Genomic DNA, 17,177 nt, shown 5'->3' with positions numbered 1-17,177 from the left:
TGAGCAGTGGTTTCTTGGGAATGGCTTCTTTGATTAAAAATGAATTGTAGCAGCTGGAGGCTGGTGCCTTGTTTGTGAGCCCTACACCTCCTGTGCACAGTTCCTTCCAGAGAACTCTCTGAAGGCTCTTGTTGTGTAAAACAGAGCATGTAAGTGGAACCCTGTATTTGCTGGGGCAGCCGTGCTTAGCTCAGTAGGGTGTCTCTTGTTTTGTGTCATTTTGAAGATTGGAGCTTAAGGTAAACGTGGAGGGGCTGAACTAGTTCCCGTAACTTGCAAAGGAGGTGTGTCGAGGTCATGGCAAATCTGGGACTGTGCTAGAGGTGAGGCTTGAACCCTTGCATCTTGTTTTTCAGTCCACCACAACATATTTCTTCTGCTTCTTTGTCTTAGAAATTTTTCTTATAAGGCACCACTGCACATATGTTGGGAAGGGGCGCGCTCTGCTTCCGAGGGAAGGCCGTTGTGTCTGATCACCAGTCCTGGTGGCTGTGCCACCCAAGAAATTTCACCAGAAAGACTCTGAGGTGACAGGGCCTTTTGACTACAAAAATCCTCTTTCTGAGTGACTTTTGGGAAGTTCAGAAGTTGCAAGGGCTGGGGCAGGGTTGATGAAGAAGCAGAATCCCTCTGGCAGCACATGCTAACCTCACCTGTCGGATGGGGCAGAGAGAGTTTAGTGAGAACTGAAAAATTATGTGTTGGGGTGTCAGCAGGTGTGTGGAAAGGTATGGGCTGGAGGCAAAAATCTGCTGAGGAGCTGCTGTTGAGACCGTAATGGATGGGTTTGGGGAAGTTACAAAGATTCTTGTGCCTGTCTGTTCTCACTTACTTGCTGGAGAACTTCAGTGGGATGGATAGGGTGCTTTCCCCTCTGCTGCTGCTCCTGCCCATCTCACGCTGCCCCAGGGTTGCTCAAAGTGGAGCATGTCTTCTGCAGCCAGGTCAGCGATGTGCTGTCACTCAAACAAGCCTTTGCTCATTGAGCATCATGAGGTGAGTTCTTGGGAGCGGGCCTAAGTGGGTAATGCCCTGTTACGGTTTCCCTGTGTAAACAGGAGTAGCTCCCAGGGGACCTTGCAGTCTTGTTCTTGTAGTATGCTTTTGCTGCTGCTTCTCTCTGAGACACTCCTAAACATGAGTGCTGTTGAGATCAGCACTCCTGCCTGATCTGGTCTCCTGGGGAGGAGTGAAGAGGGCTTACGTTCCCTGCGACGCAGAGAGGCAGTTAGAGAGGAGTTGGTGGGGGCAGAGAGCTGCACTGAATGCTGACGCTCCTTTTGGGGTGGGGGGAGTCCTTGGGAGCTGCCATCTCTCCTGTACGCAGTTTGCCCTTAACCACTGCCCTGGCTACTGTTTGCCTGGCCTTTGGGCGCTCTCCTGCTGCCTGCATTGTTCTGGCAAACATTTTTTATTTCCTTAAAGGTCAATCAGATATTCCAGTTGCTGTTTCCTTAATCCTCCAGCTGCTGTCCCTAGTCAGGGAAGTGCTCTGTCATTGCTTGAGTGGGGTCAGTTTTTCTCAGTTCCTTTTCTGAACCTTTTCTGTTACTTCTGCTGTGGTTGGGCTAAAGCAACACCAAACAGACTGTTTCCCTCTTGAACATCTCCCTGCTTGACAGCAAGGTGCTGCTGCTCTCTTATGAAATAGCTCTGAGCTACAGAGAAGGGAAAAAAGAAAAAGGGAGGATTTAAATGCTAGAGATGCAGACTGGTGGTGACTTGACTGTGTGTGTCTCCTGGAGCTGGGGGAGAATGAGGGAAGCTAATGGGGTGATAGTGGTAACGTGCTGAGCACGGGCTGCCTGCTGGGGTCTGTGGGAGATCCTGAGGAAAGAGGCTGCGACCTTTCCTGTCAGCCCTGTGCACTCTAGCCATGGTCCTCTCCAGACAGCCAACGCTTGCTGCCCTTCTGTCCTATCAAATATGACTTGGAGGTGGTGAGACCACCTACATATCTCTCCCTGAGGCCATGGGGGCAGGGATTGCTGCCTGCCTTGGCCCAAAGCGCTCCTGGGGAGGGACTGTGTCTGCAGAGAGGCAGCCTGGAAAGGGAGCGTGCCTCTTGCTGGTAATGGGACACTGCGGCCAAAAGGTTTAAATCCTAGAACAGAATCAGAGAAGGGTTTGGGTTGGAAGGGACCCTAAAGATCACCCAGCTCCAACCCCCTGCCCCGGGCAGGGCCCCCTCCCCCCAGCCCAGGCTGCTCCCAGCCCCGTCCAGCCTGGCCTTGAGCCCTGCCAGGGATGGGGCACCCACAGCTGCTCTGGGCAGCCTGGGCCAGCGCCTCACCGCCCTCACGGGGAAGGGTTTCTTCCTCACGTCCAACCTAAATCTCCCCTCTCTCAGCTTCAAGCCATTCCCCCCTGTCCCACCGCTCCCTGCCCTTGCCCCAAGCCCCTCCCCAGCTTTCCTGTCGGCCCCTCCAGGCACTGGGAGCTGCTCTAAGGTCTCCCCGGAGCCTTCTCCTCCCCAGGCTGCACAGCCCCAGCTCTCCCAGCCTGTCCCCACAGCAGAGGGGCTCCAGCCCTCTGACCAGCTCCGTGGCCTCCGACGGGCCCGCTCCAACAGGTCCGTGTCCTTCTGATGCTGAGGACCCCCGAGCTGGACGCAGCGCTGTGGGGGGGTCTCAGCAGAGGGGAGCAGAGGGGCAGAGCCCCCTCCCTCGCCCTGCCGGCCATGCTGCTGGGGATGCAGCCCAGGGCACGAGGGGCTTTCTGGGCTGCGAGCGCACATTGTTGGGCCATGTTAAGGTTTTCATCCAGCAGCACCCCCAAGTCCTTTCCCTCAGGGCTGTTCCCAATCCATTCTCTGCCCAGCCTGTATTTGTGCCTGGGATTGCCCTGACCCACGTGCAGGACCTTGAAATGGGCCTTGTTGAACTTAATGAGATTTGCACCTCTGAAGCCTGTCAAGGTCCGTCTGGACAGCATCCTTTTCATCCAGCGTGTTGACTGCGCTCTGTGCAAGGCAGACCAGAAGTCGGCCTGAAGGACAGTAGCTGCCTACAAGTAGCAGCCTGGGCTGTGCTGGCTTCCTCTTTTAACAGCCCTTGAGGACGTGGGCAGCTCTCGCTGCTCCCAGCTGAACCCCAGACAGTGGCACTGAAGCTGGGCACGTTCTTCTTCAGGCTGGCGTGTGAGTCATCGGATCTTCTTGTAGCCATCAGCTTTGGTCCAGCGCCGCCCCAGGAAGGAGGGAGTTAACCCTTCTCCAGTTGTGTGGGACACATTCATGCGAGGTGTAGGCTTGAACTTCATCACATGTGGGTGAGTGTTTACAGCAAGACCTGCCACCTGCACGATAGTTTCCAACGTCCAGGTGTCTGTCCACAGCAGCAGCACCTCTAACATGCTGGGGCCACTGTGCTTCATGCTGACTGTGGGTGCTGAGTCTGTCCTGCAAGCAAGGACAGGATTGGTGCCTCTCTGTGGTGTTGGGTTTGGGATGGCTGCCTGTCAGCTCTTAATTTAGCAAAGTCTGGGCCTGTGCAGAACTTTCTTGGTGAGAAACTTACCCAGGAGCTTTGTTACTGAGTCTTATTCAATTTGAGTTCAGGAAGGCGCAGGCTTGCAGCTGGGTTATGCTGATTTAAGAGGGCCATCCAACTGCTGTTTGTGTTGCTGGCCCTGCGCTGGCATACCTGTTGTCCAGCTGTGCTTCTTGTCAGTCCGAGAAGGAATTGCTTTTATTGCTGTGGACTGTACCGCCTTGCAACTGCTTGCACGAGCAGGTGGGAGGTGGTGGGTAGGAGCAGCTGAAGGGTGGACTCTCCTTCCGTAACAGTGGGAGTTTGGACTGGCTTAAGCAGATTTTGAGGCTCTGCCCGTAGTCGTGCATAAGGATGTGTGCCAGAGCAGTGCTGCTGCCGTCGCCACCTTCCACTCCTCATCCAAGTTGTTTCTGTGTTTTCTGCAGCTGCCTTCTGCAGAAAGACTCAAGTGTATTTTTAACCCTGACTCTGTTACCACGCTGGCTGGAGAGACTTCCTAAGGTTTTCTCCTTGAAGCCTTGTAGCGCTGAGCATCTTTGTTTATTTCTCTGCTGCTCCTAACACAGGATCTCTCTTGTGTTGTAGCTTTCATTTATTCCTGGGGAAATTACCCTAGAGTTAGAAAACGGCTTAGTAAATCAGGTTTTTAGTTTTCGGGATGTATTTAGAGCATTCATCCTACCTAAGCCCATACCACAACTTCCATGGGATACGCTGCCGGCACCTGTTCCGTGGTGTTCAGCAGCAAGAGGTGATCAGCTGGAGGTTTTGTGGTGCAGAAGGTAAAGCTGGTGGGGGGTGTCTGGGGAGACAGGACCCCATCCCCTGCAGCCACAGGGAGACCTGGCACCTACATGCATCCTGAACACAGCCTGTGCCGTCTTAAAACTGCCTTTCTCTGGATTACTTTTGTCTTCCCTGCTTTCACTGGGAGTCTGATCCATGCTCTCGGTGTCTAGCAGACAGCTTGGGGCCAAAAGGAGCGTGTTCTATTCACAGTGAACTTAGTCATGCTTTTTCTCCCCAGGTGTGCTGCTCAGGCATGTGTTTTGTCCCACAGCTTTTTGATTCACATCTGGATGTGTTTTTGTGTTGTGTTCCTCAGAAAAGCTGAGGGCAGCTGAGCATGCAGAAGCCATGCGTGGTGCACGCGTGCTGTGCATGCTGCTTGGTGGTGGCAAACACGTGCCAGGGGCGAGCGGCGTGTGCCAAGCCACCCCTGCAGCTGTGGTCTGTGGCCTCGTGCTTCTGGCAGGGTATGTGCTCACTGGTGTGGTGCACGACCTGCTCGCCGTCAAACCACAGCATGGTGTGGCTGCAGGAATATGTGCTCAGAGCCAGGACCCAGGCAGTTTCTGAGAGCTGCTCATTTAACCTGCTCATCAAAGCCTCTGGTGAAGGGTGCTCCATGACTTCCTTGCTTCTAGTGTTTCATTACTGTCACTCAGAATTCCCTTAATTCCCAGCTGAATTATCGGTGCTGCAAACTAAGCTCCTCATCCTTCCTTTGGTATTCACAGAGAGAAACAAATCCACGGTCTTCGGAAAAGCCTTTTACCTCCTGACAGAAGCCGTGTGTTTACCCTTCTAGTTCCCTGTTTATTCAAGAAAACAAACCTAGTGTCGTTATTTTCTTACTGATCTGATTCATGTGAATTCTTTCAATTTCTGCCTGTGACTGCAGTGCCCAAACCCCGGTGTGGTACTTGGCTGAGACCACTTCAGCACCAAGCAGAGCTGAATAATAATACCCGTGTCTTGTGTGCAATGCTGCTGTTACCAAGCTTCAGAATTAGGCAGGTCTTTTCTGGTACTGGCACTGTAATGCCAGCTCATCAGGGTTGTGGTCTGCCCCAAGGCCAGCTCCGTCCTTACCACCCCGCTGCTTGCCCAGGGACTTCTCGCTTTGGAAACCATGCTCTGGTTTTCCCCATGAAGTGTGCAACTTCCCACTGGTGATGGCTGAATTTCATGTTGTCACGCTGATTTCAGGCTCTGTCCCATTGTCAAGGTCACTTGACATCCCCCTCCTGTTCCTGGGGTGAGTCCTCGGCTGGTTCTTGGCCCCAGGTTTTACTCTATCACTTGAGTTGTTTTGGGCTCAGCCCAGGAAGACTGTAAGAGCTCTGACTCTGAGCCGCTCAGAGCTGTAAGAGCTCTGACATTTTTCCTTTTCTTTTTGCCTCTGTGTGTGTTTGAGCTGATGCTTCTTAGTTTATGGCAGTAAAGCGTAACAGATTCGTAACTCGGCAGCCGCAACACAGCAGGAAAACAAGGAGCTCATCTTTTGCTCCCAAGGCTCTTTCCTATCTATTTTCCTATTTTTAAAATGGCAATTTTTAATGTATAACTTTCTTGCTGTGGAACTTGTCCTCTGAACTTTTTGTAGACACTGATGGGAAATATCAAATGGCAAGTACAGAGAAGTACTCACAGACTCTTCTGTTTCTGCCCAGAACTCATTTGTGCCTCTTAAAAAATGAGGCTTTTATGCTGGGGGAAGATGCTAATTTCCTGGAGTTCTTGCATTGCCTAGGATTTATTTTTTTTCCACCAGCATTGAAGTCAAACTCAGTAACAAGCATAAAATATTGTTGTGCAGCTATTTCTGTTTAATATTCATTTTGCAGCTCAGTCAGCTCCTGATCTCTGTTGTTTCTCATACAAGCCTGGTTCCCAGTGTAGCAATACCATGCAGGTGTTTAGACATCTATCTTCTCATTAATTTCAGCTCAGGTTTAGCAGCAGGAATAAAATGATGGCAGGCTTGTAATAGCTTTTATGAGACTAAGTGAGATAGCTGGGGAAGAAACGGCAGCTGTGGGCACAGGGTCCTTTCTTTGGGGTGCTCCTGGGCTCTTTGTGAATGTCTCAACAAACCCTGGCTGCCACGTAAATGAAATAATAGATGTAAAAGGTATCTGAATTGATTCAACATCTGAGAGAGACATTAAAGATTTCCTCCCAACCCCCAGTGCATCCCAAAGCCTGAGTCCAGCGGTCTGAGCCAGTGGGAGGAGGGCACCTCACTGGCAGCGCAGCCAACTCGGTCCTCCCCCAGAGCTGTGCTGCAGTGGAAGGACAGTGGAGGGAATGGGTGGTGCTCCCCAGTTCTGAATCCCGGACTTTCAGGAAACAGGTCTGGATGGAAATTGGAGAGACCAACTAGTCCACCCCCTTCCCAAGGCAGGATCTTCTCACCCTGGGAAATTTCAGATGGGTGTGAATCTGACCTGATGTGAAATCCTCCAGTGATGTAGGTTCCTCAAGCTCAGTACTCAAAGCTGTCTTATTGCTAGAAAGTTTTTCCTTTGCTAAGCCACCCTTGGCAGTGGTGAGCAGAGGCTTGTTTTCAAGGAGCCCATGGGCTCCTTGCTGTCTCCGTAGGGATCTCGGGATGCACTGCCTGATGTCCTTAGTCAATGCCCTGTAAAAGGTAGGGTTGAGAGTGGGTGGAAGTGATGGCTGGTGCTGAGCAAGTTGTGTGTGAGCCCTGAGAAGCTGCCTGGCCAGTGCAGTACATGATGGAGAAGGCAAGGCAGGAGAAATACGTGGTGAGAACTGCCAGCAGCTGGGGGCTGCAGATGTGGGCAGCTTTGCTGCTCAGGCTGTTGGAGCCAGGGCTGCATGGCTGCAGCCAGCGTACAAGGCTGGGATGCAGGTGGCATCCACTGGGATGGAGAAAGTGCCCAGCACCATGCCCATGGTGCCCTTCTGGGATGTGCTGCTGCAGGCTGGGCGTGCCAGGGCTGTACACTCGCAGGCATAAAGCTGGATCAGCTGGAGTGGCAGAGAGAGTTTGGAGTCTGTGGTACCAGCCACAGAGCAAGACTACCAAGGTTAGACAAGCTGGCAGCTGTGTGGAGGTGATGTCCACGTGGTGTGGTGGCTTGCAGATTGCCCCATCCCCATCCAGTGCAGGATGGAGGAAACCAGGATGAGTATCGAGCAAGTGAGCAGCATCTGTGCCAGACAGTGGGATAAAACCCAAATGCTGCCATAGGGGAAGGATCGAGGCAGCATCTGGGGCAGAACAGCATCAGTCCCACCGAGCCCCAGGCAGAAGCGGAGCTGGAACACCCGTGGGAGAGCATAGGCTTTTCCCCATCCCAACTCCATGGGTAACCACTGGGCACATGAGGGCAAAGAAAGGGAAGAAGAGCAGAGCCTGAGGTTCCCAGAGCACAGGAGTCCTGAGGGATCAAACTGTGTCAGAAGATCCCTGCCTGGCTTTGCAGCCCTCCTGTGTCCTGGCCAAGCAGCCCAGCACCATGCAGGGACCCGGGGACATTTGCCTCAACAGCCAAAGCGCTGCGCCAAGACGCTGACTGCAAAATGAGGGGCAGCTTTGCAGAGACATTACACTGAAATGGCTGGCTCTGACAGGAGCTTTATCTTCCTCTCTGGTTCGACTGAACCACTGTTGCCGTGCAGCCTGGGCTGCGGATCGAGGCGTGCTCTCCATGCGAGATCAAACGCCGTGTTCCAAGGTGACAGCAGCCCATTAGCAGTTTGTTCCTGGAGTGACAGGCTGTGTCTGAGACACTCTCCTTGCATACCTCGCCAGGGCAGGTGGGGGGATTGCTGTGATCAGCACCGAGCTGCCTGGGGTTTGTACCTTTCTCCGTGCACATCCTGGGGGCTGATCTCAGAACATCCAAACCATGGAGCTACAAGCCTGAGCATGTGCTGAGAGCAGCTTTCTGCTCCGTGCTGTACCTCTGTGGTTTGTACTGGTGTCCTGTGCAATAAGGACATCTGCTCGCTGTTGTTACAGCACGTTGGCTCTATTTCAGTACATTGCATTACGTTGTAGAGGGGTTGTGTGGGTTTTTTTATTTTTTTTATTTTTGCAGAGGTTGTTGTCCAAATTGGACAGAAGCCCTATGGATGTCTGGGGCTGTGTGTTATCACTGTAGGTGAGTTTTTTGCAACGTTGATTTTTAATTTTTTTATAATAAAGATACCAAAGAATTCTTTTTCTCAAAAGGAAAAACTGTGCATGTCAGGAATTCAGAGGTTTTCACAGCTGCAAACAGAATGCTTTGTATCTGTGGTCAGAGCCTACCTCTGACTTTCAGCCTGAGGCATGCTTTGCCTTGCAAGGCTGAGACCCCTGGAGCGAGGTGGTTTCCAGCATGGATCACCGCTGAACTTGATCCTGGAGCACTGGCCTGCCTGAGGCTGTAACTCTCTGCCCCGTGGTGTGTCAGCCAAGAAGCCCAGCAAGGCTGTGAGAACAGCCGGATGCTTCTCTACATCGGGAAACATTATAAAGTAGCTAATACTCGATCTGTGATGCCCTGGATGTTCCTCTGAGCATCATGAGCATCTCCCTGGGAGAAGCCCTTGTGCTCCTCAGCCCTGCTCCCCTCCTTCCAGGTGCCGGAGATGTGACTAGCTGATGAGGTTGCTTTTGCGTGGTTTCCTTCAGAGGTGATTTGGTACAGGAGAGAGAAATGTTTTCTCCTGTCTGATGGGTACCTATGGGGACTGACTTAGAGGTGTGTGAATATTTCAGTCCTTGGCCACTCTTCCGAAAAACAAGGGAAGAGGAGAAACTGGGTGCAGAAGATCTAGGAGAGGTCCAGGATCTTGCCGAGATCTCCCTCTTGGCCAGCTGCACTGGGCAAAAGTATGTTCTTTTAGCTTCGAACTACACAAAATACCTGTATATTTACCGATTCAAACCTTAGATGCTTAATGTGAGTAAGGAGAACTTGGCATTAGCAATACCATGCATTTTGTTCTTTGCCTGCTGCGGGTTTTTGCATGAATTACCACTGTAACTCATGTTATTTCTGCAGCACTTCTTATCTGATGGTCACTTAAGAGAATGAAGGAATTCCTGGGGAAAAAGGGGTAAGGTGATCTGGTGCAACCATGGATTCCTGCGAGGGAGGTAAATGGGGGAGAGTGGCATTTGGTGTCTTGCACTCCTGTCTCTTACTTTTTCTCCTATGCATTTGCTACTCTCTGCTCTTGGAGCTGAGGCACTGGCTGGACCTTTGGTCTGACACGGTTTGGTGTTTTCAGAAGATGGGAAGATGCAGCCATACCAGGGCAAGCCGGTTTCCCCCCCAGAAAGCAGCTCTGCAGCCCCATGGATGTGCATGCAGTTACAGGTTTGAGGGAAGGGTGCTTGCAGCTGCTGGGCGGTTTTGGGTGCTGACTGGTTGGGCCTCTTACTCGCTGTCTCTGCAACTTGCAGGTTCTTTCTAATTGGCCCCGGGCAAGTAAACTTGAGAGAAGAGCCTTCTGGTGCGCTTCCCCAATTGAAATGAGAGCAGGATTTGTATCCTGTATGTCTGAAAGGAGCTTTCAAAGCACCATGCCTTGCTGGGGATCTTCTAACTCCTGTGCATTGAGTAACTTGGGATGTGATGTGTGGGGATCAGATCTAGCAATCAGGAGAACACCTACCAGCAGGATACCCTCCTCCACTTAGCCCCTGGTCCAGAAGGGCCTTCACAAGCAAGGGAGGTCAATCTTGGTGATCTCTTATGTGCTTGGGTTAACTGGCAAGATCTCCATCAGGGACAGTTGGGAAGAGGCAGGCTATCTTTACTGCAGCATGGACTGTTAACTAGTCTTGGGACAGAGAAAAGCTACAAGTCACAGCAACCAAAGCCCGGGATTCCTAGATGCTCTGCTACACCTGTCAGGCTGATTCCAGGGAACTTATTCTAGACCATATCCTCTCATCCCCATGGTCTGTGAAGGGAGCCTGTGGTTTGGCAGCCCTGCTCCTTCATCTTAAACTGGTGGGCCATGGGTAGCAATGACTGTCAGATGCTTGTAGGAGGCTTATTGGAGTGTAGGGGGGAAATTCTGGGACTTGACAATGTGTAGCTGGTCCAGAGAAGCTGGAGATTGCTGCTTTGGGCACATACAGTCTCTTTTTTAATGCTTTCCTTTTCCTTTGACTTGCCCTGCTAATTAACTCATGTCATCAAACTCTCTTCTGCCTGACAGAGGGTATTCAGAGCTCTATTTCCATGGTGATGTGCAGGATGATGTGTGACTGCACAGAGAGGTGTTGTCTCCACTGGCTTGTGGCTGCTGCCTTAAAGGGGATTGACACCAAACCTCTTTTTTCAACAGTTTTAGGAGGCGCTGCCTGATCTCTTCGGTCCTCACACCATAGGCGATAGGGTTGACGCCACATGGCAGTAGCAGGTATGTCACACTGATCAGGTTGTGCATGTCCTCAGAGAGCCTTCCACATCTGATAAATTAAGGAGGAAGACCAGTAAGTCACCAGAATGGCCATGAGGCGAGTAGCACTTGTGTGGCAAGCTTTGTTCTGCACTACCAGAAGGAGTTTTCAAGGCTGTGAGGATTATCGTGGAGTAGGGTGTCAAGAGGAAGCCTAAATCGAAGACAATCGTGATGGCTTTCATGGCCAGTCCTACCATCCCGTTCCTGGAGGTGTCCCCACAGGACAGGCTCACCAGGGCCATATGCTCACAGACAAAGTGCTTGATGACATTAGCGTGGCATAAGTGCACCTTGGATGCCAGGATCACCACAGGACTGACAAAAGAGATGTTCCTCACCACTGCAGCCAGGGATAACCAGGACATGTATTTTCTGGTCATTACGTCTGTGTTGTGCAGTAGGTTCCAAATGACCACATACCTGTGGCCATGAGGAAGGTGTTGCAATCCAATGTGATGAAGAATTATGGGAAGAGGATCTGGGCCATGCAGCCCTGCAATGAGATGTGGCTGAGATGAAAGAGGAAACCCAGCAGCATCTTGGGCACAAATGTGCTGGAGCTGCAGAGACTGACCTTCAGGAGCAGAGTGATCAGCAAGTACACGAGGGAATGGAGGTCCTCCTCCACTCCCATGGTGTAGGTGAGGCTGGTGTTTGCTGTGATGATCAGAAGGTGCAGGAAGCAAAAAGGGATGAGGAGGAGCAGTCTGTGCTTGTGGACTCCGAGGAATCCACCCAGGAGGGATTCAGCCTGGCATGTGCTGGCTGACCGTGTCTGGTTCCTGCCTGCCATCCCAGAATGTCAACCTGCTGGAAGGGCTCAGCTTTCCTGGGCCTGAAAGGAGAAGGCACACTTTCTTCTGCTGTGGATGCAAATTTCCCTACGATAAAACACTTTTCACAATGGACAGACCCATGAAAACTGCACTCCAAGCAATGAGAATGGGAGAAAGCCTGAGGGCTGGTCAGGGGCTGTGCTCACACAGCAAGCATAGCACCAACTCCCACTGTGTATTTTCAATGCCTTTAGTAACTGAAAGGCAACAAGACTCAAAAATGAGCCAAACCTGATTATTTTTTGTTAAAGAAGCATCTATATACTCCAGGTTGCACTGAACTCAGTCCAGCTGTACCCTGCCACTAAATGTATCCCCTGTCAAGCAGGACTGGGAGGAGAGAAACAGGATGGAAGGATAAAGTGATGCGCTTGAAGTCATGAACCCAGCCAAAGGCAGAGCCAGATCTCCTCTGTCTCACCCGTCACTAAACTGTTCCACCTTTTGGTCTGGGTGATGTTCAGAGCACATTTCTCAGGAGGAAATCAAGCAGGTGACTTTCCTGTGTGGTAAAGAGCAGGTTTCAGTACACACACAATCTTCCATGTCCTCTCCACTCAGGTTGAGTAGCTCGGGGGAGCAGGGTAAAAGCTGCGTAAGTACCAGAAAAATAAACCAGGACTAGGTCCTGGACATTACAGCTTGGCTGCCCACACTGTTAAATTGCTGGTGTGGTCACTGATATGGTTTGGACAAGGGACGACTACCCCAGGCAATTCCTGGGCATGTTTGGGGGTTAGCAGGGGCAGTTGCAGTGTGGTCACCTTGTTTTTGAGTCTAGAAGATTTTTAGTGTGGAAGCATAACAGATGCGTTCCAGTTGGCCATGGGGCCACAGGAGGGTGCCCTGAACCATTTGCCTGATATGGGTGTAGAGAGAAGTCAGCAGGATTCCTGAGAAGATCTGAACGTTGATGTCCTTTGATATAGTGGGCACGAGTCCCTTTTGTTTGTTTTGGGCAGGGTGCAGCAACACTGGACAGATGAAATGAGGCTGCTTAGATGTGGGTAGCACCAAAGCCAAACCGTACATGTGCATGCAAATTGCAGTCCTCAATGTTGGTGCTATTTGGTGGGGCTCTGGAAAGGACAGGTCCTCCCAGATGAGACTTAGGCAACACGCTTTCTTGCATGTGTGCTGATCCAGAGACAGCATTAGTTCAGATTGGGTCCAAGATACAAACCCCTCATTTTTTTTCCACCTATGCACTGATGGCTGGTGCTCAGTGAACCCTATTTGCATCTTTCTTCCCAATGCCATGATCTAGGGTTGAAGAGAAGTGCCCTGGTTTCTGTCTCTTAAGGTTTTCTGTACACTCAGCTCCCAATGCTTTGCCTTCAGATGCTGTGACTCAGGCACATGTTTTGTTCAGGGTAAGGAAGCAAGCTCACTGCTACAGTAGTGCAAAAGAAAACATTTTCAGCATGTTTTCTTGGTCTTAACAGAGCTAGGATGCTTTGGGAATCTTGATCAGTTTATGGTGGGGATTATCTGCCAGCTGAGACCTGGGCCCTGACACAGCCGGTCCCCTCTGTCCTGTGGATGGGTCTCAGAAGTTACCAGTGTACAACATACACATGCACACTGTCCAGGGAGCGCACAGTGAGGAGCACTCGCTCTTCTCCCTCCATCTTTCCTGTCTTCCCCTTGTTTATGCAGCGGGGAGCTCTGTCCCTGCAAACACCCCTCCATCAGGGCTGGTGGATGGGGATGCTGCTAGTGCATGGAGAGATCCGGGGAGGGGGCTGGATCAGGGAGCCGTTGCTGTGAGATGTGTGTTTCTGTTTGCTCTGGAAGGATGAAAGTCTGTCTGAGTGTTGGCAAAGAATAGCTAAGCACAATTATCAACACAAGCCGGTTTAGAGTGGGGAGATGGAGATTAAAGGGATTCAGGGTTGAGTGAAGCATCCCAGCTTCTGTGCATATATCTTAGCAAATCTCTTCCACTCCACTATTTCCTTAAAAATATAAAACATTGTTTTCCTGCTGTGAGCTGAGCTCCAGTCCTGCCCTAGCACTGCCAAAAGTCTCCTCTCTGAGAAGAGACCGGAGCAGGAGGTGGAGCTGGGGCACCCTTCACCCCAGCACCCCTGCACACATGGCAGTGTGGGAGCCTTGAGCCTCCTTTTGTTGCTCACAGGTCACCACATCCAGACGGCTGCTGTCACCAGCATCGTGGCATACAGCCCCAACCACAGCGCTCTGAATGCCTTCTGGAGCCCAGTTTGGTTGTTTTCCCCTTCTACTGAGATGTAGAAACACCAAGCCCCAGCCCTCTTCCAGCCTAGCAATCTGCTTGGTTTCTAGCTTGCTCTCCTGGGTTTGGCAGCACCTTTTGATTTACGTTGCTTGTCTGCTTCCTGAACACCCGCCAGCCGAGCAGCCTGACCCTCTTGCAGCAAAGAGCTCTGTGCTCAGAGCAGGGTGGCTCTGTGTGGCTAGAGCAGGGGTACGGAGCATGGAGTCTCTCCTCAAAGGTGTTCCGTAGTGCAGGGTTGCTTGGTGGCTGCTTTCTTCCATGGGAAAACACTCACCGGCACTGAGGCACGGGCAGTTAATGGGAGACTCTGCCAATGCACAGCCAGAGACTGAGGATTAGAGTTAATGCCCTTCAGCTCGGTTTCACAGGAGGCAGGTTTCTGGCAAAGAAACCCTCTGTTTTTTCTTGGAGGATTGTATGTTCCTCCACTGAAGCGCGTGGGCTTCACCACAGGTGGATTTCTGCACGGTTTCTGACAGAGTGCTGCAAGAGCTATAAACCTTGCTCTGTGAGGGATGAGTGGGGAGCACTGGAGGATGCAGTGGCTCATGAGTCACTCGCAGTGCTCAAGGCAGCTTTATTAATTGGGAGGCTTTGAGGTTGTTTGCAGCAAGGACTTCCAGCAATTGCTTCTTCCTCCATTCCTGTTAAAGATTTTTGTTGGCAATCTGGATGTCAGTGTGAGGTCTCAAAACTTTCCTCCTCTGGATCCCCTGTGATAAATCCCCATCCTCCCTGGGTGAGGCCTCCCAGCCTTGGGCTGTCAGCAGATTTCATCAGCCCCTCCAGTTACTAATAAAGTCTTTAATGACAACGTCAAACAAGCCCCAGGATGGCTACTGCTGTGCTCCCTGGGGCTGGCACATCCCTTTTTGGTGCTGCCTGATACCATCTGTCCTGGTCCTTGCTCCTCTGCTGGTCCCTTGTCTCGTCACCATCTTCTTCTCTTGAGCTGTCCTGGAGCATCTGCTTCTGTACTGGGATCTGGCTGGCCTGGTTCTATGGCCAGGAGTAAGCTGGTCTGACACCCCCCTCCCCTTTGGGTTGACCCTTGATGTATTTTACCCCATTTCCACTCAAGTCTAGTTATTCTTCTCTTCAAGCCAGCAATCATTTACCAGATGAGTCACAGAGCACAGCTTGGGCAAAAATCAAATCATAGTTTGGCAGGGGATTTATAAGCGCCGCCCCCCACTCCCCCATCTATTACACAATAGAGAATAGTTAGGGAGCAGTCAGTATGAATGCTAATTATGACATTAATAAAATTAGAAAGAAAAGGGCAAAGTCTTTATGAAAGATTGCTGGCTGCAGGGTGAAGGCTGAGAAAAAACAACAACCAAATACATTGTGAAAATATTTTAAAATTAATATAAACCAAAGCAAATATTGTCACTAAGTGATGGATGTGGTACAGTTGCTGGTAATGCTGCAGAGAAAAGGGAGGTGTTTGGCTGAGCACAGTGTTTGAAGAGAAGCCAGCCATTGCCCCAGCATCATAGGCAGATCAAGAAGCACCTTTAGATCATCTGGGGACAAGGTGTCTGATCATCTGCTCGAGGTAATGGTTCTGAACTGACCAAATTCTCTCCATCTTCGAACTGGATGAGAGAGATCTAGCCCAAAATCTGGATGCTGGGACATGCTGGTTTTTCACCAGTCCTGGTTAACTGGATTTCCCTCCCTGGCAAGAGAGTGCAAAGACCAGAAGGTCACCAATGTCACTCAGTGTGGCCACCTGGCAAGTATGTTCTGTTAAACAAACTCCAAAGTCAGGTAATTTGGGAAAGGCGCCTGTGTAGACATCACACTGTAAGGTGTCTGACCAGCATGGGGGGGAGTTCTCACCCAGCTGCATGCCCTGTGAACTGGATCTGCAGCTGGCAGCACAAGCAGCATCCAGCTGGGATCTCAAGAGGAGACGAGCAGTGCATGATGTGAACCAGGAAAAGGACAAAAAATCATCAAGGGTCTAGAAAAGGTGGCTAGAAGGAAAGGCTGAAGGATCTAGTGACATTTAGCATAGAGAAAACTGAGGTAAGGTACAGAGGGACTGACCTAGTGGCCTTCCGAGGTCTGTTCCAGCCTGGTTTTGGGATGTGTGTGGGCAGTCATGCAAGCAAGGCTTGGGACCTGGGACTCTCCCTGGCCCAGGAGGAGCCGAAGGGGTTCCCACTGAATGGGGTCTCTCAGCCAGCCTCACCTTAAACACAGACCAAAGGGAAAGGGTGTTTCAGCCCCCTGAGCAGAGAAACCCTTTGCAAGCAGGCACCGTGCAGGCCCTGCGCCCCCCGAGGCAGCCACTCACCGGGGCTGCAGGGCCCAAGGGCTTCGAATTTGGGAAGAACAAGACGACAGCAATTTCTGTTCCTGCTGTTGCTGCTGCCAGTGAGGCAGCAGGCATACTAGTTAGCTCTCCACTGGGGATCTCAAAAAATTAATAAATACTACTCCCTTGATCGATGTGATTGTTAGGGTGAAGAGATCCTGGCTGTGTACCAGCTCTGCAAGCATCCCAGCATCCCAGCTGGTGGGACAGTGGGTGGCAGACACGATGCTCCTCCACCATGCATCTCATCGCCCACCTCACTGGTCCTGGCGTGTGCAGTACCAGGATGCAACGGCTGGGTGGGATTGTCCCTGAGGCTGTTGCTCTGTCTTGAAGAGAGCAATGCCTTTGTGATCATGCCACTGCAGCTGCCACCTCCCTCTCCTGCCAGCACAGTGGCAGGGAAGTGGCAGCAGGTGACAGGAGGTGGCAGAGCATGGCAGGGGGTAGCAGAGATGTGGCAGGAGTGTGGCAGGGAGGTGATGGGGTAGCAGGGGCTGGGCAGGAGGTGAAAAGGAGTGACAGGGTGGTGGCAGGGGGTTGTAGGGAGGTGGCAAAAGGTGGCATAGAGGTGACAGGGGTAGCAGACGTGGCAGGGAGGTGGAGGGGTGGTGGGGGCTGGGTAGGGAGTTGAGAAGGGGTGGCAGGATGGTGATGGAGTGGTAGGGAGGTGACAAGGAAGTGACAGAGGGTAGTAGGGAAGTGGCAGGGAGGTGGCAGGAAGTGGCAGACTGGTGACAAGGTGGCAGGGGCTGGGCACGGGGGTGGCAGGGAGGTGGCAGGAGGTTGCAGGGTGGTGATGGGGTGGCAGGGGGGTGGCAGGGGTGGAAGAGTGGTGGCAGGGCGTTGCAGAGAGGGGACGGGGGGGGGGAGGCAGGGAGGTGGCAGTGTTGGCAGGGAGGTGGCAGGAGGCGATAGTGTTGGCAGGGGCTGGCAGTGCTGCTTCTGGCCAGGAGGTGCCTCCCGCGCTCCACGCTGGTGCCGTCCCCGCTGCCACAGCGATGTCCCCAGGGCTGCCCGGCGCCTGCTCGCTGTTC

The sequence above is a fragment of the Falco punctatus genome, assembly GCF_963210335.1.
Source record: "Falco punctatus genome assembly, chromosome: 2".
Classification (NCBI taxonomy): domain Eukaryota; kingdom Metazoa; phylum Chordata; class Aves; order Falconiformes; family Falconidae; genus Falco; species Falco punctatus.
The sequence above is the reverse complement of the archived record's forward strand: the minus strand, read 5'-3'. Positions refer to the sequence as shown.